General features: G+C 43.3%; 1 protein-coding gene across 12 annotated transcripts in view; it reads right to left on the bottom strand.

Annotated features, from left to right (window-relative positions):
* The window catches only part of NRXN2 (neurexin 2), a 609,925-nt gene that overhangs the window by 494,161 nt on the left and 92,465 nt on the right, over nt 1-23,299 (bottom strand). The window contains exon 1 of one of the 12 annotated variants that reach the window (XM_069965317.1): nt 17,905-17,928. The exons of the other annotated variants lie outside the window; for them this stretch is intronic. The gene's annotated coding sequence lies outside the window, so the exon portion shown is untranslated. Of the gene's footprint in view, nt 1-17,904; nt 17,929-23,299 lie in introns of those variants that run through there. 12 annotated transcript variants of the gene reach the window in all.

The following is a 23,299-nucleotide window of genomic DNA, read 5'->3' as shown; positions in this document are numbered from 1 at the left end:
ACCACACACTAATACCACCATATACTGACTAACACCAACCCTGCTACTGACTAATACCACCACACACTGACTAACACCAACCCTGCTACTAATACCACCACACACTGACTAACACCACCGCTGCTACTGACTAATACCACCACACACTGACTAACACCACCGCTGCTACTGACTAATACCACCACACACTGACTAACACCACCGCTGCTACTGACTAATACCACCACACACTAATACCACCATATACTGACTAACATCACCGCTGCTACTGACTAATACCACCACACACTGACTAACACCACCGCTGCTACTGACTAATACCACCACACACTGACTAACACCACCGCTGATACTGACTAATACCACCACACACTGACTAATACCACCACACACTAATACCACCACATACTGACTAACATCACCGCTGCTACTGACTAATACCACCATATACTAACATCACCAGCCGCCCCTTATAGAAGGGCCCATTCTCTCTCGCCCACATATAGATTCCCCCTTCTCTCCTCCCCCCCTCATAGATGCCCCCTCTCTCCTCCCCCCCCTCATAGATGCCCCACCTCTCTCTCCCCCACTTATAGATGCCCCCCTCTCTCTCCCCCCTCATAGATGCCCCCCTTATAGAAGGGCACCCTCTCTCCCCCCCCTTATAGATGCCCCACTCTCTCTCCCCCCTTTATAGATGCCCCCCTCTCTCCCCCCCTTATAGATGCCCCCTCTCTCTCCTCCCCCTTTTTATGCCCCCTCTCTCTCCTCCCCCTTATAGATGCCCCACTCTCTCTCCCCCTTATAGATGCTCCCTCTCTCTCCTCCCCCTTATAGATGCTCCCTCTCTCTCCCCCCTCCCTTATAGATGCCCCACTCTCTCTCCCCCCTCATAGATACCCCCCTTATAGAAGGGCCCCCCTCGCTCTCCCCTACATATAGATGCCCCCTCTCTCTCCCCCCCTTATATATGCCCCCTCTCTCTCCCCCACATATAGATGGCCCCCTTCTCTCTCCCCCTTGATAGATGCCCCCCCCACTTATAGAAGGGCCCCCCTCTCTCCCCCCCTTATATATGCCCCCCTCTCTGTCCCCCACATATAGATGTCCCCCTTCTCTCTCCCCCCTTATATATGCCCCCTCTCTCTCCCCCACATATAGATGGCCCCCTTCTCTCTCCCCCTTGATAGATGCCCCCCCCACTTATAGAAGGGCCCCCCCTCTCTCTCCCCCCTTATATATGCCCCCTCTCTCTCCCCCACATATAGATGGCCCCCTTCTCTCTCCCCCTTGATAGATGCCCCCCCACTTATAGAAGGGCCCCCCCTCTCTCTCCCCCCTTATATATGCCCCCTCTCTCTCCCCCACATATAGATGTCCCCCTTCTCTCTCCCCCCTTATATATGCCCCCCTCTCTCTCCCCCACATATAGATGGCCCCCTTCTCTCTCCCCCTTGATAGATGCCCCCATTTATAGAAGGGCCCCCCCTCTCTCTCCCCCCTTATATATGCCCCCTCTCTCTCCCCCACATATAGATGGCCCCCTTCTCTCTCCCCCTTGATAGATGCCCCCCCACTTATAGAAGGCCCCCCCCTCTCTCTCCCCCCTTATATATGCCCCCTCTCTCTCCCCCACATATAGATGTCCCCCTTCTCTCTCCCCCCTTATATATGCCCCCCTCTCTCTCCCCCACATATAGATGGCCCCCTTCTCTCTCCCCCTTGATAGATGCCCCCCCACTTATAGAAGGGCCCCCCCTCTCTCTCCCCCCTTATATATGCCCCCTCTCTCTCCCCCACATATAGATGTCCCCCTTCTCTCTCCCCCCTTATATATGCCCCCCTCTCTCTCCCCCACATATAGATGGCCCCCTTCTCTCTCCCCCTTGATAGATGCCCCCATTTATAGAAGGGCCCCCCCTCTCTCTCCCCCCCTTATATATGCCCCCCTCTCTCTCCCCCCCTTATATATGCCCCCCTCTCTCTCCCCCACATATAGATGGCCCCCTCTCTCTCCCCCCCTTATATATGCCCCCTATCTCTCCCCCACATATAGATGGCCCCCTCTCTCTCCCTCCCCCCCTACAGATGCCCCTGCGGGACGCATTGGGCGCAGGCAGCGTCTCTGTCACTGCTGCCTGTGCCGGTACATGGAAGGAGAAGAGTGCGGAGGATGGCAGAGCTGCAAGGCGGTGAGGGTGACACTACCCCCACGACCGACCGACAGACAGACACACACACAGACAGACTCACTCACACACACAGACAGACTCACTCACACACACCTGACCTGACGCAGACCGATCCCACTGCCTGGCCGTCGTAGAGCTCCTGCCGCTGCGGCCCGCTCCCCTCTGCCCGCTTCTGCCACCGCAGCCTGCCTGTTGCGCTCGGGCCGCTCCTGACGTGCAATGCAATCCTCCAATGCAATCAACGTGGAGGAGGAGCGTGGGGCCGCTGCGGCCGGCTGTGGTGCACGTTCAACGAGTGCGTCACGGCCGGCCGGCCGCAGCGGCCCCCCGCTCCTCCTCCACGTTGATTGCATTGGAGGATTGCATTGCACGTCAGGAGCGGCCCGAGCGCAACAGGCAGGCTGCGGTGGCAGAAGCGGGCAGAGGGGAACGGGCCGCAGCGGCGATTTTTTAAAATAATGATTTTTTTGTTTTTTTTTGTAGTCCGGGCGGCCCACGGACTGGTCATCCGGCCAGCCCAGCGGGCATTTGCCCGGCTGGCCAGATTACCAGTCCGGGCCTGCTTGCAGCCCTTGCTTTAACTATATACTTTACCTATCCACGCTCCAGGGCTGCTCCTGCGGTCCGCTTCTCCCCAGGTCCCACGTGCTCTAGCTTCAGAGCGGCCTGTCAGCTGACAGATCGCTCAGCAAATCACAGGCCACGGTGGTCCTGGCCTGTCATTGGCTGAGCGACCTGTCAGCTGACAGGCTACTCTGAAGCTAGAGCGAGCAGGACCAGGGGAGAAGCATACCGCAGGAGCAGCCCCAGAGCGTGGATAGGTAATGTATATCGTCAGTCGCTGGCCGCGCACCTCTATTACACGTAGCGATGCGCAGTCGGCACCTGACAATTATAGGTTTTAATCTATATCAATGATCAGCCGATGACAACGATCGTTGTCTTTATTACACGGAGCGATAATTGTCTGAATCAGGCCGATTCGGCCAATTATCGTTCCGTGTAATAGTACCCTTAGTCGTTAACAGAGAAAAAAAACTTTGTTTATGATCTATAGATGGCGAACTTTATTCCTTACTTAGTTAGAGAACATGTAATTTAAAGGGAGCCTGTCATCCCTTTCATGCTGCCTTAACCATGAATCACTGGGCAGTCCTTGGTGGCTTTTAATAGCTGTCTCTTTCATTATCTGAAGAAGACAATTACAGTCTGATAACTATATATATATATATATATATATATATATATATATATATATATACATACATACAGTATATATATATATATATATATATATATATATATAAAGCAAAAGTACCTTGACTATTTGAATGAAAGGGGAAATTCCATAATGAATAACTTTACAGCCTTACTTTGAACAGCAACACAAGATTTCTATGGTTATGTAGAGATCTTATGCCGCATAAAGGACAAGCACTTGAGGTGCATATTCATATACAGTACCATAATGAATACTTTCAGGAGGAGAATTATTTTTCTAACCTTTTCGTGTTTTGAAAGAAAATCTCCACTTGCGGCCCCCTCCTGAGCTATGGTATTCACTTAGCCAGACGCAGAAAACATTAGGCCGAGATGGACTGCATTAGTGAAATTCTACAAGGGAAGGCGGGATGTATTTAGTACTATCCGGCCTCTTGTTATATAAGTAACTTAAAGGGAATGTGTCAACAGAAAATTACATATTATTTAAATCACGTTTTTACAGTTGTGCTCAAAAGTTTACATACCCCAGCAGACTTTTTGCTTTCTTGTTCTTTTTTTCAGAAAATATGAATTCTAACACAAAAACTTTCCTCACACTCATGGTTAGTGGTCGGGTGAAGCCATTTATTGTCAAACTACTGTGTTTTCTCTTTTTAAATCATAATGACGACCAAAAACATCCAAATAACCCTGATCGAAAGTTTACATACTCCGGTATCGCCCCGTTTAACATCAATGACAGCTTTAAGTGTGGTAGTTGTGGATGAGGCTCTTTATTTCCTCAGACGGTAAAGCTGCCCATTCTTCTTGGCAAAAGGCCTCCAGTTCCTGTAAATTCCTGGTCTCTTTTGCATGAACTGTGCGCTTGACATCTCCTCATAGTGGCTCAATGATTTTGAGGTCAGGAGACTAAGATGGCCACTCCAGAACCTTCACTTTGTTCTGCTGTGGCCAATAACAGGTTGACTTGGCCTTTACTTTGGATCATGTTGGAACGTCCATTTACGCCCCATGCGCAGCTTCCAGTGCACATTTGCAACATCAGCAATCCACCTCCATGATTTACAGTAGGAATGGTGTTCCTTTCATCAAAGGCCTTGGGACAAATGTAACATTTATGGTTGGGGCCAAAAAGTTCAATTTTGGTCTCATCTTAAAGTGCCTCCCTATTGTGAAACGGCTACCCCACTAGTTTTATGAGAGTCCTGGTTTTCTTTGCATCCCGCACAATTTCCCAGCAGTTGTGGCCGAATTTTATTGTTGGCTTTACCTGACTGTAGTTTGGTTTGTACGGAGCCCCTGATTTCCCATTTGTTAATCACAGTTTGAACACTGCTGACTGCATTATCAATTTCTTGGATATCTTTCTGTACTCCTTTCCTTTTTCATACAGTTCGACTACCTTTTCCCATAGATCCGTTGACAATTTTTTTTGCTTTCCCCATGACTCCCAGTCTAGAAAGATGGAAGAATCTGTCTGGATCCCGGAAATTCACTCAGCTTTTATGTGCACACACACGAATTACAAGCAACCAGGTCACAGATGAGGATGTTACCTTTAGTAGCCATTCAAACCCATTTGTGTCAACTTCTGTGCATGCTATCAGGCCAATATCACTAAGGCATTTGGACTTTCTATCAGGGTCATTTGGATGTTTTGGTCTTCATTTGAAAAGAGAAAACACAGTAGTTGGACAATAAATGGCTTCACCCACTAATTACTAATCATGAGTGGAAAAACATTTTTTGTATTATCATTCATATTCTCTGAAAAAATGGACAAAAAAGCTAAACTGCTGCCAGGGTATGTAAACTTTTAAGCACAACCTTAGAGTACCGGCCCAATTTCAATTTTTGCGTTTTCGTTTTTTTCTCCTTGTGCTTAAAAGGCCATAGCACTTACATTTTTTTCACCTAGAAACCCACATGAGCTCTTATTTTTTGCGCCACTAATTGGACTTTGCAGCCCCTCTGGGGTTAGGGTTATTCCCCCTGGGGGACGTCTAGTATAAGTACACTGATCTCTCATTGAGATCTATGCTGTATAGTTATACAGCATAGATCAATGAGATAGGCACTGGATTGGTTCTGGCTGCTGCAGCTGGAAGCAATCAAATTGGGATCAGTGCCATTACAGCGCAGACCCCGGCCCGAGCCGGATGTGTGGATCGCTTCTCCGGGACAACGTCCCAAAAGGGCGATCCACCCCACTTGACACCAGGGATGGGCTGCAGTAAGTAATATGATGCAGCTGTCAACTTTGACGGCTGCATCCGATTACTTAATTAGCGGGCACGGCGATCGGCGATCCTGGGCTACGAGCGGCACCCGGGACCGCGGCGGTTCAGAGCAGGGCCGCTGCCCAGCACCGCTGTGAACATCCCTAGGCGGCCCAGGACGTATGGGTATGCCCAGGGTCACCTAGGGGTTAAAAAATATTTGAAAAAAAATACAAAAATGTACTAAAAATACAGAAAATAAAAAATCTGAAAATAAAAAACAACCAGAAAAGAATATGGTTCAGTATCTGGTTCTAATCAGTAACAAAAAAATCTAGGTAATAAATTTACTTTAATACACTGAGCTGGACATCAATCCATATTAAGGGATCTGTGTAATGCTAGGGCTAGTTTGTGCCTATTTGAAGTATACCAGCCGCCATTTTGTGTGTCAATCTCCATTTCACATATTTAAAAGTCCTTCACTAAGGCCTCGTTCCCACTGAGCAAAGGTAGCGGAATTCCGCGACGGAATTGTCCGCCGCGGAATGCTGTTAGCCTCCCGCTCATAATGGGAGTCTATGGGAGGCGCGCGCTCCTGCTCTATACGCGCTGAAGAATGAACATGTTCATGACCTAGGGAACGGGCCTAATGGATGACCTAGATGATACACGAGACTTCTGGGTCATCCAGAAAGTTTTGGGGTGCCCTCGCACACACTTTTTGTCTGGCGTTTTTCAGGCCAAAAAAAATAAAAAATAGTGTCAGGAAAAAAGCCAATGGCCTTTTATCCAATGATTTGTGTGTGTTTATTCTGGCATTATTTTTGGCGTTTCTGACTTGTGTGAGTGATCTTTTCGTTTTTGTGTTCTGAACTTTTTTTTCCCTCTGCCATCACATGACCTAGCTGCTGGACTACAAAAGGTGACAAAACACCAGAATAAAAACATCATATGCACGGCATCTTCCAGAACAAGCCCATTGAAGTCTATAGTAGAAAAAAAAAGTCACAGTTTGCTAAAAACAAAAAAAAGCCACACCCTCAGCATGCTGCGTTTTGGAAAAACTGCCACAGAGGCTCAAAAACGCCAAAGAGGAAAGAAAAACACCACACCAAAAAAGCCATGTGTGTAAAGCTATGTTCACTCAACGTCAAAAAAGAGAAAAGACGTCCGTTATTGCTGCAATTTAATTGACTTGCAATGCATTGAAGTCAATGGGATGACCGATGTCCAATGCACACCATGTATAAAATAGCGGACGTTGTCTGCGTGGACATCAAAATAATGATCAAGTCAATTATTTCCGGGCATCTATTGCAAACAGCAGACGTTTTTTTGTTGTTCACGCGCAATTTTTCTTTTTTCACCATTCTTTCAACGTTTTGACTATTAAATTCAAAGGACTTTTCAATTAAAGACTCAACTAAAGGGCAATCAGTCCACCTGAACTAGAATAATGTACCATTAGCCGTCATTGCACTGATGGGCGGCCAGACAGCTAAATAATGTTTGTCATTTTAGACTCAAAATGACGGACATCATTCTAAATGGAGCTGAAAAAGTGTTGTGTGAACATGGCCTAAGGCAGGTCATAAACTTCCATTGACTTCAAGCTAACATCTGGCTGCAGGCGTTTTGGCAAAAAAAAAAGCAAAAAAAAAAAACACGCCATGGTGTTTTTATTGGTATTTTTCCAAGATTTTAAGGCAGTGATTCAATGGAGCTACTTTGCAGTGCTAAAAATATATTTTCTGATTCAATAGAACCTAGACAAACCTCTTATCATTACTTTAGGATTTCTCTTTGCATTGTCCCATTGTTTGAGTATTGTCCTCTTATAATTGTATTCTTTAATTTAATACAACACTAGGTTGTATTATTATTATTAATTTCCAACTGTGTATAAAACCTAAGAGTTTCAGCCATCTGGTAGAGAGGTTTGGACCTATGGGGAGGACACCTCCATAGTGTAAGCCCAGGACTGGAGCTCTGTCAGATCACCATAAGATTCTTCCCTATTATGGGTTAAACTTATGACAGATAAGATATTGATATGATCAATATGTTCCTGGTGATGATTTGCTCTCTGTCCTGCGCCGACTGGACAGAGCCACTTGCGGATTTGCAGGTGACCGATGCTAAAAGGACAGATGATGTTACTAAATACTAATAATATTGTATGTACTTACCCTTTATATTCACATCTATGCAATCTCATATATTATAATATAATATTTCCAACAAACAACTGGTTATTGTATGTCTGCAATATAATCCTTTTATGTATTTCTTATTATCTATTTAATCAGTTTGTATCTTAATTTGTGGCCTTCTTTAAAGACGTATCTGAACCTTGTGCTTAATAGTTAGCAAAACAATCAGCTCTGTAACATGCTCAGAGCTGCAGGCATGGATAAATAGCTGACAGGGCGATAAAACAAATAGTAACTTTCCCTTAGCTGTGCGTAAAGTTATAAAGCCATGTTTTCCTTCCCAGCTTAAGTGTCATAGAGGTGGTGCTAAGCCTCTGCATGCACGCCTCCTCCCTCCCCCACTCTTTCCTGCTTGGCTTCTAGCACAAAGCCTTGAACATCAATCATGTGGAGTAAAGAAAAGCAGGAAAATGAGGAACCATGCATGCTGTAGAACAGTAAAGCCTCTATGGCACTTGAGCTTAGAAGAAAAACCTGATTTTATAACTTTGCAAACATCCATCTGTGAAGAGATAGGTTTTATGTGTTTTATCCCCCTCTTAGCATGATATAGAGGTGACAGATTATTTTAACAGCATAGTCAACCCTAGCGCATTAATGGCTTCTATTATCAGGAACAAGAGGCAGGCTTGTGCTCGCCGTGACTCAGTGTTACATATCAGCACACATAGTAATTAATTGTTCATTCATTTTTGTACAAGTAATGGGAGAGGATGCTAGAGGGCCTGGAAAGTGAAGCCGGCAAAGAAACATAGGGACATCTGGTACCAGTAGAGTCAGAACATTTTATTCTCTTAAACACTCAACATTTTTTTTCTAGTGTTACAAATTACAAGATGGTTCCAATTGAAATGTTTTTTTTTTTTCTAACCCACAAGGATTTTAATGATGGTTTGTCAATTAGTGTTGGAACTCGATGTCAGGTTTTAGCAATAGATATGGCCATATTTAACCAATATCTCGCTCTCCGCTTAATGTCACATCCCGCGGTAATGACAGTGATACCTAGCTAATCACATTGAAGGCATCAAAGGGCCAGGTGTGCAGTCATTCCCAATCAATCCAGTCTTCTGTAACTACAATCAGACCCAGGCGCTCAATACGTGAGCTTTCTCATCACGGAGCCGAATTAGTCGCCCTGATATTGCAATTATTTTCAGCAGCTCACGCTTCCATTTCCTAGGAGGAACTACTGCATGTGTAACCATTTGCTATCTATTTCTATCCCATCTATATAAGCTACAGATTGGTCACTCATTGTATCCTTAGCTGGCTATACGTGGTGCAATGTTTTGGCACAGCGCCAGTCTTCAGCCTTCTATGGGATTATACAAATGATTCGTTTTACGGAGAGAAGATCAAATACTCGACAGCACATTCCAAATAATATTTAATAATATATAAAAAATCATAATCCACAAGCGAAATGACTACAATGCAAATGATTACTATTTCATGGTGATATTCCCTATAGTATGCCAATACAAACTCCTGCTGGCGACAGTGATAAAAAATAGAAGAACTGATGTCTCTATTATCATATATTTTCCCAGTGGATGGTTTTGGAAAAAAAGCGAAATTGTGCGTTTTATGTGGAAAACATAAAAATCCCATACTTACCCTCATTCCTCCCCCTGCCACAAGCGCTCTCCCAGAGCTGATCCCACTGCACACTTGTTTTTGAGGTTGGTGTGTACATTGCTCAATCAGCAGCTAAGGCGGGTCAGTGCCATGGCCACTGATTGGCTCAGCAAGCAATGCCTGACTACAAACACAAATGCACTGTGCAATTGAACCAGTTCAGGGAGAGCACAGCAGTGGAGGGGGAGAGGTAAGTATGTTTGTTTGTTTTTTAACCAGGGTGGCTATAGGTTTAGAAAAAGATACAACTCAGCATACTCCTTTAAAGATCAAAGAGGGTGTCCAGGGAATATTAAACTTTGCCTACAGCCTCCCCCTGGCATAACACAATAATCCTGCTATTCTTACCCCTTCTTGCTCCCCCCTTGTTCCCGCTCTGTGATCTTCTGGTCCCGACTGTGTTCCTGTTCAGCCGACTTCCACTGATGTCCCAGTAGAAACAGGCAGAACAAGAACACAGCCGGGACCAGAAGATCATAGAGAGGGAGCAGCAAGGGGAGCGGGAGGGGGTAACTATGGTCCTTTACTTGTTTTGTGCTGCGGGGGAGGACATAGGCAAAGTTTAAGTCTGTTTAATAACTAAGGTTTGTGTAGGATCTCTACACTTTCAACTAAAACTCTGCGTGACAATGACCTGGAATTTATTGCTAGGTGCCAAAATAGTGTCCTGGTACAATGCAAAATCCATGCGTAATAATAAACCATCTTTATGACAGATGCGATGAAACCATTTAGTTTACTTACTGTATAGTATAGCATACGATGGAGATGTTACTCAGGATTGTGATAAATAACTTTCACTCAACACTGGAGACCAGAAACATCAAAGATGTATTTTACCATTACTAAATAAGTCTCCAAGATTTATAAAGTGTTACATTTGATATGTACTGTATGTGCTTCCGGGTCACTGGATTCCGTAGTTAAACCACCTTATTTGTATGCATTGCATGGATCTCAGGAAGAGAACAGTATGTTCCCGAAAGGCGTTATCTAAGATAAAGCTATACATCATCTTAAATACGGGGATTGTACAAGTTTTCTCAGGTATAGTTCTATGCAGGTACAGAAAAAATGCCTCCTATCAGGAAAGCATCTGATTGGCTCCAAATATATTCTACAGCAGGACAACTACCCCAAACATCCAGACAATGGGATTAGGAAGAAGTCCTGGAAGTGATTATATGGCCCCGCAGAGCCCTGATGTCACATCATGAAGTCTGTCTGGGATCATGTGAAGAGACAGGGCATGGGCAGCCACATCTAGAGAAGGTCTGTGGTCCTCCAAGATGTCTTGAATGACCTGCCTGCCGAGTTCCTTTATACACTTTACATTACCTAGAAGATATCGCCACATGTAATAAAGACAAAGATCAGCCGAGGAGCTGACCATCGGCTGATCGATGGCTTTCACCAGGTTTGGAAATTATAGGCTGCCAGCAGCACATGACCACATTTAATTGTGATGCGTGCCTGATAAAGAGATGAAAAAATTATCTCCACGATGATCTCCACCCTCCTCCAGTGTCCTCCTGGCTTGTTTTTGTAATTCCCTGCAGCTGCAGCACTGTCCCGTCTCAGCAAGTGATTGGCTCAGAGGCCTGTCACTTCTAGCAGACGGGCACCCGCTTACCCCGATCATCAGGCTGTGTAATATGGCCCCTTCTGTGCAGCATTTTTTCCATTGGCCAAAAATTATTCACAGCAATGTGGAAACCATGCCATAATACCCCTTGTTGTTGAGAGCTGACTATGTCCAGTAGGTTGGTGGACAGAGATGAGGGAGATGAAGGGAAACACAGCCTTGTTGGGAAATGACCAGTTAGTGCATTGACCGGGCACTATGTAGAGGAAGATGATCCTGGTAGTTGCATTTAAAGGTTATTCCCATCTGAGCTTGTAATAACAAGGTGATCATTGGGGGTAGAACTGTCGGGACCTCCACCGATCCCGGGACACAATCGTCCTTGCAGTAGAACATTCATTGTGCTTGTGTGGCCAGTGTGACCTGTGCTCTATTCATAGTCTACCTGGCCACTGAACACATCTAAGTCGCTATTGATCCAGGCCAGAATGTATACTATGTTTCAACACTCCGGCCGGGATTCCCTTCATTTATACAACCTATGTTGTTTATAAATCACGTCCGTTGTTGCAAATTGCAACAACGACCGTGATTTATACACAACATACGTTGTGTGAACATGGCCTAAGAAAGGAATCGAGCATAATGTGTGATTGTTGCTCATAGAAAAAAATAAGACCCAACTAAAAAAAAAAAATCCCTGTCTTATTTTCGGAGAAACATGGTACAAGATACCAGATTGTGTAAGCAGAAACGTCCGTTTGTCTTCTTCCTATCGCTTAGTTTTTACACAGTTTCCTATCACTGATGACAATGCCATCCTTTCAAATGTAATAGATATCACCATAATCCATGCTCCAATGAATGTATATATGTATTATTCATCACTATGTATTGTGAATATATTACATGGTCCTTGGGCTTATTAATGCTTCCTCTTGTTTATGTAAAAAAATCCTAGTAGTGATCCATCTCTATATTCTATATTGGTATTTGCTATATAAAGAATGATGGTTTCTCCTGTCCTATGGATGCCACCACCACTAGGAGATTAACACAGATCAAGCGGCGTTTTATAGGAGACGCGGAGTACAGTAGAGAGTCAGATGCGCACTTGCCCCTGGTCAATCAATCCTCTTAATCGGAATGTTGCAGACTTTTTACTATCAAAGAGAAGAATCAATCTTCATTCCTCCTGGAAGCCACACGACCGGCGAGGAAGCATACTGTGACATTAGAGGAGAATCGCTCCCATCATGACCTTAACAAACACGGGATTGTGCTGGTAGACAGCAGGCAAGAGATGCCGCAAAGTGGGTCATGTACTTGTTGTGTGACTAGAGGACTTAATATCTCCTCAGACCTTGATGTGGCAGCGGGGATTCTCGGTGGCAGATTACATTAGCATGCTAGAGTTAAATATTCCGTTTATTCCATATCATTTATGTAAATGTATATGCACCAAGTTCTCTGTTTCTATATGCAGTACATCCCACATATAAGGCCTAAAATAGTAAGATTCCGCGTGTGCCGTGCCAATTGTATTTGCCACCTCTAAATGCAGAGAAATGTGTTTTAGAATTATTTACATTTCCTTGTTCGCCACTTACAGCCATATAGCGCTCCATAACTTATTGTATAGATATGGTGCTAATAATAACACGGAGAGGCAGCTAACATTTCCCTTCGGTAGATTCACTTATATGCCAATGCCATATATTTATAAAGCAGTTTGAGGGCCCACACACATATGTCGGGTGATCTGGAGCCATCCCGGATGGGAACGAGCTGGATCTGAAGCATCTGACTTCCCATCCGGTGCCCCATAGACTAAAATAGACCTAAAATAGTAGCACTTGGTTTCACCCACTCAAAACACCTTGGGGGACATTTATGAAAGTTACGGCAAGGGCGTACGCCAGAGAGAAGGCGCAGATTCACCCCTTCTCCCTAGCGTACCCTGCCGTATCCCCTGCTCGCCTGATGGGTAGGCAGGGGGGATGCGGCAAGGCGAGGAGGAGGCGCAGGTTCACACACCCAGCCGGATTCACAAAGAGGTGTGCGCTACTTAGTGAATTTGGCCGGTGGAAAGGGGGTGGGGCCTAATTTGTATGAGTAAGCCGGTCTTGATAAATTCCCCCCCCCCCCCCCTTATATGCAGTTTTTTATTGGTTGATTTTTATTGGATTTCAGTTGCCTAATGCCTTTGTTATTTGGGACCTTCTTAGAAAGGAGGTTGTGGATGATAGAGAGGTTCTCCATATGTACCCTATCAATGCATTAGGTTATACTAATAGGAAAAGTCCTGCATCGTGATTCCCCTCTTTACCTACCAGCTCAACATGACCCCATACACTTGTATGAGAGATGGAGTTGTGCAACCAGGCAAGATAACACAGTGGTTTCTGTGAATTTCTGTATGGCCCTAGCCTAAGGCTATAGTTACAATGTGATCTTGGAAACAACAGGACTAGATATTACTGTGTCTGTATGTATGGATCGTGCTGCATCAGAGGCAGCACAGTAAATGGTGCCACAGTGTATCCCACAAGTGGTTACAACTAATGATGAGCGCAACACGAGCATGCTTGAGCCCGACTATTCAGCATAAAACATGGACACAATCTATGGCTGAATCCATGGTGTCCAGGCATCCTTTGGGCTCAATTCAACTCAGCATTGTGCTCTACAGGACCACAAACCAGGACACAAATGTGAACAACGTCGGAGGACGTATCGCCACCCCCCCCACCCCCCGGCTTCTGTGTTATGAATAGAGCTGTGGGTATGGCGCGAGACCCACGGCTCTACTCATTCCAATTGGGGTTCATTTTTTTGGGAATACCTCTTTAGGCTTTGTGCAGGTTATGTATTAGACCGGCTGGTTTTGAAAAGATCATCCCGGCCAGTACTGGACTACCAGCCAGATGATCTTTCAGGCTGCAGAGTTCTAAGGTGGGCACATCCGTGCGCGCCGACATCAGAACTCCCCACTGCACTCTATGAAGCCGCTCGCTCCATAGTGTGCACTGACAGGGTTTTCTGCGGTAACGTATTTTTTCATAATACTCACGTCCATTGTTGCACTGTGCAATAATGGACGTAGTTTTACGAAAAAAATACGTAGTGTGAACATGGCCTTAACATGTACAAGTTTTGTCACTCACTTTCCAACCTCGATGTGCTGCTCGCCCTGACTTTGTAATATATTATCACAGCTGAACTAGCCTATTTTTGGTCTAAAAAATGTTTTAGCTCAATAAGTGGTTGTTCACAGGCAAGAAAACATAGCTGCAGCATAAATTGAGGCTGGGAGAGCGACACTGATAGAAATAGAAGGGCCCTTTGTAGGTAAAAGTCACTAATCGAAATTCTGAGTATGTTTTTTTCCCATCTTTAGCGTGAAACAGCCAGCCAGGAGGAAGTTATTATTCTCTATCTCCCCCACACAGTAATAGAAGAAATAAATGAGACTTCTCCCCCTTGCATTATGACAGAGTGAGAAAGAGCTCTGTCTGTTCCTCCCACAACAATATGGCAGTGACATACAATGGGTCTGTGAATCTGTCCAAGTTTTCCTTATGAGCTGCTTTGTGCCTCGGCAAGGCTCTGTACACAGCTACCTTTCACTTATTACACTGACATCCCTGAATATGCTAAGCAAATATTCAGATGTCACTTACTGCTAATATCATAGTTTGACCCTCACTATATAAAAGAAACGTAAATGTGTAAGGAAAATTATGATGCAATCATAGCCATAGCATTGTGTATGATGATGGTTTATTGGGGTGGTGAGATGGTGTCTTATATACCTTTATTATGACTTCTACCATGGAAACACTATGGGGCATCTGGATTTAACCATTGGGAATGATTCTTAGTACATGACGTCTTAAAGATTTGTAAAACAAGTTCAGTAAAAGCTGAAGGCACTCACCGAAATTTACATATACAACACAGACACGACGGCCATTTTGCGCGCATGCACGCTTCATCAGATCTGATGAAGGGCACATGCGCGCGAAATGGCCGTCATGTCTGTGTTGTATATGTGAAGTGGTTTGGCGTCTGCTGAACAGTGACATGTGTCACCGAAGATTTTACTATATGTTGAAATAAAGAAGCATCGCAATATTTCGGTGAGTGCCCTCAGCTTTTTACTGAACTTGCTGTTTTCACAATATGCCTATTCATGAGGAGCACCTCCGTTGCACTTAATTGCAGTCCCAAGTGTGTTTAAGGCCCATTAGCGCACAACAATACAACCTTGTGGATAAAAAGAGTAGTGTCGGTGTTATTCTAGGACTTTGTGGTTTAAAGATTTGTAATTTACTTCTATTAAAAAATCTCACGACTTCCAGTGCTTATTAGCTGCTGTATATCCTGCAAGAAGTGGTATATTGTTTCCACTCTGGAGAGCAGGAAAGGTTTTCTATGGGGATTTGCTACTGCTCTGGACAGTAACTAACATGGACAGAGGTGGCAGCAGAGAGCACTGTGTCAGACTGGAAGGAAAACACCACTTCCTGCAGGGCATACAGCAACTGACAAGTACTGGAAGATTTGAGATTTTTGGCACCAGTTGATTGGAAAGAAAAAATGTTTTGCTGAACTATCCCTTTAACATAACATATTGCAAAAAACTTTGCTTACTTATATTAAAAAGAAAAAAAAACCAAATGATGATCAAGAGACGGTAATACCCTAAGAAAGCCAACAATACCCATGGGGCAATTTTACGGGAACACAGACCATTACATATTGATCTATGCATCTTTTGCTTTTAATATATGTTTTGATTTATCTAGGTTCTTTAGGCTTTTCATACGATACATTCCAAGTATTGAGCTCTTTGACATCTATATGTTTATGTTGATGTATGTTCTTTGTATGGTCAGGATGAGTTTTCAGCTAAAGTGATCAGGTTTTTGGCTTCTGTACAACTATATATTATCGGTTATTGGACTTATTTGATGTGGCTTTTCACTATAAATGCCCTATCATAGGCATTGGAGATAAGCGAACCCAAACCAAGGTGGATGCAACATGCGAACCAAAAACTTTCAGCAAGCTCGCTTCTCTCTAGAAGGTGTCATCCAAATATAAATATATGATTTTATTAGACCCCTATTGATTCCTTTTCTCCATGGCAACATCATGTGGCAGAAAGTTTTATAGTGCCTCTGCTCTTACAGTAAAGAATCCCTTTCTCTGCAAATGTAGAAACTTCTTCCTTTGAATGCAGAGGATGCCCTCTTTTTACCCCCTCAGCCATCTTTTTTGAAATTTAACAACACTAGGGGAGACTTATCCAACTGGTGTAAAGTAGAATTGTCTTAGTTGCCCCTAGCAACCAATCAGATTCCACCTTTCATTCCTCACAGACTCTTTGAAAAATGAAAGGTGGAATCTGATTGGTTGCTAGGGGCAACTAAGACAATTCCACTTTACACCAGTTTGATAAATCTTTCTCCACTGACTTTAATAATATTTCTGCGTCCTGTAGTCCTCCCATTCCATTTCTAACTCTGGTTGCAACATCTTTGAACCCTCTCCAGCTCCCCTATGTCATTCCCGTATACTAGTACCCAAAACTGTACACAATATTTGCCTCGGCAGCATCTACCTGACACTGGTTACTATAGATATCTTTACTGTTAGGGTGCGTTCACACATACAGAATCCGCAGCAGATCTGAAAATACACTGCGGATCCGGTAGGTGTGAACGTACCCTTAAAGCGTTATTGTCATTTGTAATGTCTATTAACATATATCATCAGACATGTAAAAAAATATCGATTGCAGTGGGCCCCACTGTTGAAACCTGCAGCAATCCTAGGATACAGCTGGGGTAAGAGAGTGCGGCAGTGCCCTCCACTCCCCGGCCAGACTCTTTCAAATCATTGACTATAATAAAGTGAAGACGTCAGATTTGATTGACAGTAGGGGAAACACTCTCCCCCTGGCTGTATCTCAGGATCACACTGGGTCTCCGAAGTCATTTTTGACATGGCCAATGACATGTCAATAGTTATTAGTAGTGTTGAGAAGACTTGCTGAACTCTTCAGATTTGGCAAAATTCTCTGAACCTGAACGCTCTTCATATGACCCCCGGTGGCTGGAGAAGTTGGATGATGGCAAGAAAATATTGCATGCTTTATTTATCTTTTCCAGGGCTCCCTAGGGCTGCATCCAACTTCTCCAGCTACCGGAAGTCAAAGCGTTCAGTTTCAGAGAATGATGCCTAACCTGAACAGTAAGACAAGTCTGCTTAAAGGGCTTGTTCACTCTATAGTGAAATAGTTTAGTATACAGTATTCGTAAGTGTTCTCACTGTATATACTGACAGAAGCTTCTTGACCACCTCATAGAGCTAACATCAGACTCCCCTCCTCCAGGCTGTGCTGTCCTGCTTTGTAGTCTGTCCTTAAGATGGTGGACATGGAAGAGCATGTGACCATGCCCCAACCCCCAGTGTCCACCACTGAGCCTGTATTTGCCTAAGGAGGACTGAGAGGGCAGGGCATGGTCACATGCTCCTCCATGTCGGCCATCTTGAGGACAGACTCACCACAAAGCAGGACAGCGCAGCCTGGAGGAGGGGAGTCTGATATTAGGTCTATGAGGTACACAGGGATCTGCTGTCAGTAAGTACTGTGAGTACACTTACTAATATTATACACTGAGCAATCTTACTATAAAGTGGCCAACCCCTCTAACACTAGTTATTATGAATGAAAGTAACGCTTTAACTAAAACTCCTTTTCCCCAGTGTTTTTCCATGTATTACATAATTCTTCCTTCCCATGTGCCTGACCTTACATTTATCAGTGTTGATCCGTATCTGCCACTTCTCAGCCTATCCAGATCCATGTGTAACAGTGTACTGTTGGTCGTCATCTATGGTATTAACATCTGTAAATGTATATTTCATGATGCAATCTCTCTGCAAGGTCATTCATAAATATATTAAAGAGAACAGGCCCCAATAGGAACCCCACTTTCAACAGCATGCACCATTAATAACCATTCTCTGTTTCCTATCACTGAACCAGTTACTTACCCTTATCCTTACACCCATGCCCCCCCCCCCCAGCCTTCTTATTTTATGTGCCAATCTTTTATGCGGCACAATGTCAAATGCGATGGAAAAATCAAGATATATGACATCCAGGGATTCGTCCCAGTCCAGTATTAAGCGTACCTCCTCATAAAAGCTGATCAGGTTAGTTTGACAGGACCGATCCCTCATAAACCCATGCTGATATGGACTTCTACATTTATTTTCATTGTGATACTCCGGTATAGGCAACTCTTAGAAATATTTTAAGCAATTTATCTACTACAGAGGTATAAATGGACATGTCAGCAGGAAAAGAGGGCTGAAGCTTAACATGGCTAGATAGGGCCAGTCTTTATGGTTCAAAGCATACCAGCTTACAAAAGAAGGGGCAAGTGCTATAGGGGTGTCCCCCGGCATAGGAAGAGCCAAGGCAAGTCCAGGTCACCATCAACGGACCTGCTTGCATCCACCTACCCCATTTGACTAAGAGCCACCAAATAAAAAGGACAAGGCCTGGACATACCTGGGCTCTTGCCATACTGGGGAACAGTCTGATAGAAAGCCCTATCTAGCCATATACTAACTTATATCCCTGTATTCCTGCTGTTAGGTTTGCTTCATACTTACAGACCTATATGTCTATCTATCACATTACTCAACTCCCTTAGAATACAGGGGTGAAGGCCATTTGGAACTGGTGATTTATCTCTTGAACTCTTACCTAAGGCTGCACTGAACTTCTTCTTGGGTTAGACAGATGACATTTAAAGGGGTTATCCAGGTAACAAAAAAATATTTTAAACAATCCCCCTTCCCAATACCACCCTATGTCTAATATACATATATATCTTGCACCCTTACCCTTTTTTCTTATTCTTATTCGCTCTGGATGTCTAAAATCCTCTACTCTGGGTTTACTCTGACCACGATCAGCTCCCTCTTTCCCCCTTCTTTTGTATTCACAGGACATGTGATCTCCTCTCTGGGGGCTGGATTAGCTGTCTATTGACTTGGTAACCCGACCCCCAGACGGCATTATCTGCATGATCTTCATGCACCTGTGCAGCTTCCATAGACCTACATGTGTCCCTGAGCCTAGGTTTTTTTTTTTGTATGAAAAGTTATAGTTCTATCTCTGCTTGCTGTCAGTGAATGCAAGCATATGTACCTGTCTTTGTGTCACAGCTCTTTATAGTGTAAGTGTTATGGATGTTCTTAGAGTCTGGATGGAGCTAGAATGTTTTCATTCACAGTCAACAAGCAGAAATCTAAACCTACACTACACCCCCCACCCCCAGTAAACAGATGCCCGTTATGTAGCACATAGCTACACCATGCGCAGGTCAGCTCTGCTACATCATCAGTTTCTATGGAATACATATTGCAGTGATGTGATGCAAAATCAGTGAAAAAAAACAGTCCTGTGTTTCCTGTGCAATAGTAATGACAGCAGTGGTCAGGAAAGAAAGCTAAGGGAGCGAGTACACAAATGGACCAATCAGGGAGATGCATGATGGGAAATGTAGTTTCCTATCATGATTATAGATCGGCTTTTATAAAAACATGTAACTCAGGAATGGCAGCCGATAGAAAGACAGGAGACGGCTCAAAATACTCAGGGCGACTTGGTGAGTAAGACCAGCGAGCATTAATTTTTTTTCGCTCTTAGGTGGATAATCCCTTTAATCAAGTGTTTACCTTAGTTGTCTAGCATTTCATTTTTCTCTGTGAATAAAGCAAAGTAAAGAGGAAATCTATACTATATAATGGTTTTCACCTCATCACCCTCTATAATTCCTCCCTCAGTGCTAACACTTTCACTTATTACACTTTTACTATTTATATAACTAAAAAACATTCTCGTTTTATTTAGTTTTATTCTCTTAATGTTTTTCCTCAGCTTGGTTGCCTAAATGCTTTCTATTTGTTGTTTATTGCCTTCTTTACACTTTTATTAATCCACATTTGTTTTCCCTCTTCCGAAACCTTTTTATCTCTATAAGGTATTTACCTCTTATAGCGAAAATTTAAGATACTTTAAAAAATGTCCTTTTAGTATCTCTATTCCTGAGGATATTATCCCAGTTATTAAGTATAAAGGGGTTGTTCATTAACTAGTATTTTATTCCACAGCTCTCCCAAGTTGGGGAGAGCTGACCTCATGATGCTGCCTCTACGTTCTTCATTACGCACCCTATGAAGTGGATAGGTTTACTAAGGGAATGTTTTATGGATTTACTGCACTCGGTTCAAATGACAATTGCAGCCGCTCAGAAGTGACCAATAAAGAGAAGGGGAAGAAGTCACGTCACATGGGCCCAAGACACTGGCGACTACGATAAAGGCCATCAATGGTCAATACCTCTGGCTACCAATGAAAAGACAGGAACAATGTTCATGTGACCTACAGTCACTGGCCAAGTAGAGAGACAGAACAGTGCCTTAGATCTGGGGAAGGCATATGGATGAGTAGCTTAGTTTTAAAACCACTTGTTAGGTGAAAAATCCCTTTAGCGGCTTCTTCAAGCTAACCAATGAAAGGTTAGCTAACTGGGGGCATGGTTATAGGGGATGCAGAGAGTGCCATTGGGCCCAGAAGCCAAAGGGGTCCCATAAATCTCTCCCCCATATATTAGGTGGTGCTACCTGTTCTCTATGGGTTAGATATGCAAAGTGTGATCTATGAATTGGATACATATAGTGTTCTTTATGGATTGGATATGTATTTTCTATAGACTGGATATCTATAGCGTTCTCTATGGATTGGATACGTATAGTGTTCTCTATGGATTGGATACGTATAGTGTTCTCTATGAATTGGATATGTATAGTGTTCTCTATGGATTGGATACCTATAGCGTTCTCTATGGATTGGATATGTATAGTGTTCTCTATGGATTGGATACCTATAGCGTTCTCTATGGATTGGATAAGTATAGTGTTCTCTATGGATTGGATATGTATAGTGTTCTCTTTGGATTGGATATGTATAGTGTTCTCTATGGATTGGATACGTATAGTGTTCTCTATGGATTGGATATGTATAGTGTTCTCTTTGGATTGGATATGTATAGTGTTCCCTATGGATTGGATATGTATAGTGTTCTCTTTGGATTGGATATGTATAGTGTTCTCTATGGATTGGATACGTATAGTGTTCTCTATGGATTGGATATGTATAGTGTTCTCTTTGGATTGGATATGTATAGTGTTCCCTATGGATTGGATATGTATAGTGTTCCCTATGGATTGGATATGTATAGTGTTCTCTTTGGATTGGATATGTATAGTGTTCCCTATAAATTGGATATGTATAGTGTTCTCTATGGATCGGATGCATATAGTATTCTTTATGGATTGGATACGTATAGTGTTCTCTATGGACTGGATACATATAGTGTTCTTTATGGATTAGATATGTATAGTATTCTCTATGGATTGGATACGTATAGTATTCTCTATGGATTGGATCTGTATAGTGTTCTCTATGGATTGGATACGTATAGTGTTCTCTATGGATTGGATACGTATAGTGTTCTCTATGGATTGGATACATATAGCGTTCTCTATGGATTGGATACGTATAGTGTTCTCTATGGATTGGATACGTATAGTATTCTCTTTGGATTAGATATTATAGTGTTCTCTATGGATTGGATACGTATAGTGTTCTCTATGGATTAGATATTATAGTGTTCTCTATGGACTGGACATGTTTAGCGTTCTGTACGGATTGGATACGCATAGTGTTCTCTATATAGATTGGATTCATATAGTATTCTCTATGCATTGGATACATACAGGGATCTCTTTGGATTGGATGCGTATAGTATTATCTATGGATTGGATGCGTATTAGTATTATCTATGGATTGGATACGTATAGTATTCTCTATCGATTGGATACGTATAGCATTCTCTATGGATTGGATACGTATAGTATTCTCTATGGATTGGATACGTATAGTGTTCTCTATGACTCTAACATTAGTTTTAAATCCTACTTAAAAATTACATGGAATTTTATAATGAAACTATACAAAAAAGATGAAAACATAGTTATAAATATCAATATAAAGCTATAAATTATGCTAAAACGATAAGAGCAGCATTATGCGTATAGAACAGGTCTCATCCCATGGTGTTGTGACACGTTTCTTTTATTCTTTCCTTTCCGTGTATCTTTGATGATGTTGCGGCCTGTTAGACTGGCGGCCATGCTTATTGTAGACTATAGAGCTGCCAAGAGGAATATTATTTCCTCTCGCAGACTCTAATCCCATGCAAACGTGCCAGCGCTCCGGTGCCCTCCTAACCCTGCACCACATATACCAGACAATGAGGAACATCACAGCGCAAAACCTATATGCATAGAATTCATGTCTTTCATCTCTTCAGACACAAGTCTCCTCAAAAACATTGATCACATTCACTTAGGTAACCAGAAGAGAAAAAAAAGCTAACAATGGAGAAAATTCATTCTCTGAGGAATTTGAATGTTAACTCCAAAGATATGGAAAACAATGGGGAGATTTACCCCGCTGCCTTATAGTGAGATTCATTTTGTTGTCCATAGCAACCAATGAAGGCTCACTTTATTGCCCATAGCAACCAATCAGAGTTCAGTTAATTGCCCATAACAACAATCAGGGCTCACTTTATTGCCCATAGCAACCAATTACAGCTCAGCTTTAATTGTTCAAAGGCTATATGAAAAATAAAAACAGCTGTGATTGGTTGCTATGGGCAACAAAGAGAATCTTGCTATAAGGCTGGGTTCACACTGCATTTTTGCAGTCCTTTTAATGTATCCGTTTTTAAATGGTTACTTTTACGTATACAAAAACATGGTCAACCAGTGCGAAACCATCCTAAGGATGGGTTCACACGCTGTATGACACCGGCCGTGTAACAGAATGGCCGGTGTCAGCGAAGATCATCCTGATAAACTTCATTTATGTTGAATTGGGATGCGGGCGCATTCGGGTGTGCCCGAATCCCATTCACCATAGCACACAATGGGAAGTGCGGCTGGAGCCGCACTTTCCATTGTGTGAAGTGACAGTTCTCTGCGTCTGCTATTTAATGAATAGCGGCAGCACAAAACTGACAGGTCAGTTTTCCGTGCGGCCGCTTGCAAACTATGTGTATATAC

This window comes from Dendropsophus ebraccatus, chromosome 4 (genome assembly GCF_027789765.1).
Source record: "Dendropsophus ebraccatus isolate aDenEbr1 chromosome 4, aDenEbr1.pat, whole genome shotgun sequence".
In the NCBI taxonomy this organism is placed as follows: domain Eukaryota; kingdom Metazoa; phylum Chordata; class Amphibia; order Anura; family Hylidae; genus Dendropsophus; species Dendropsophus ebraccatus.
Note: the sequence above shows the minus strand (reverse complement) of the source record. Positions and strands in the feature narration are given on the sequence as shown.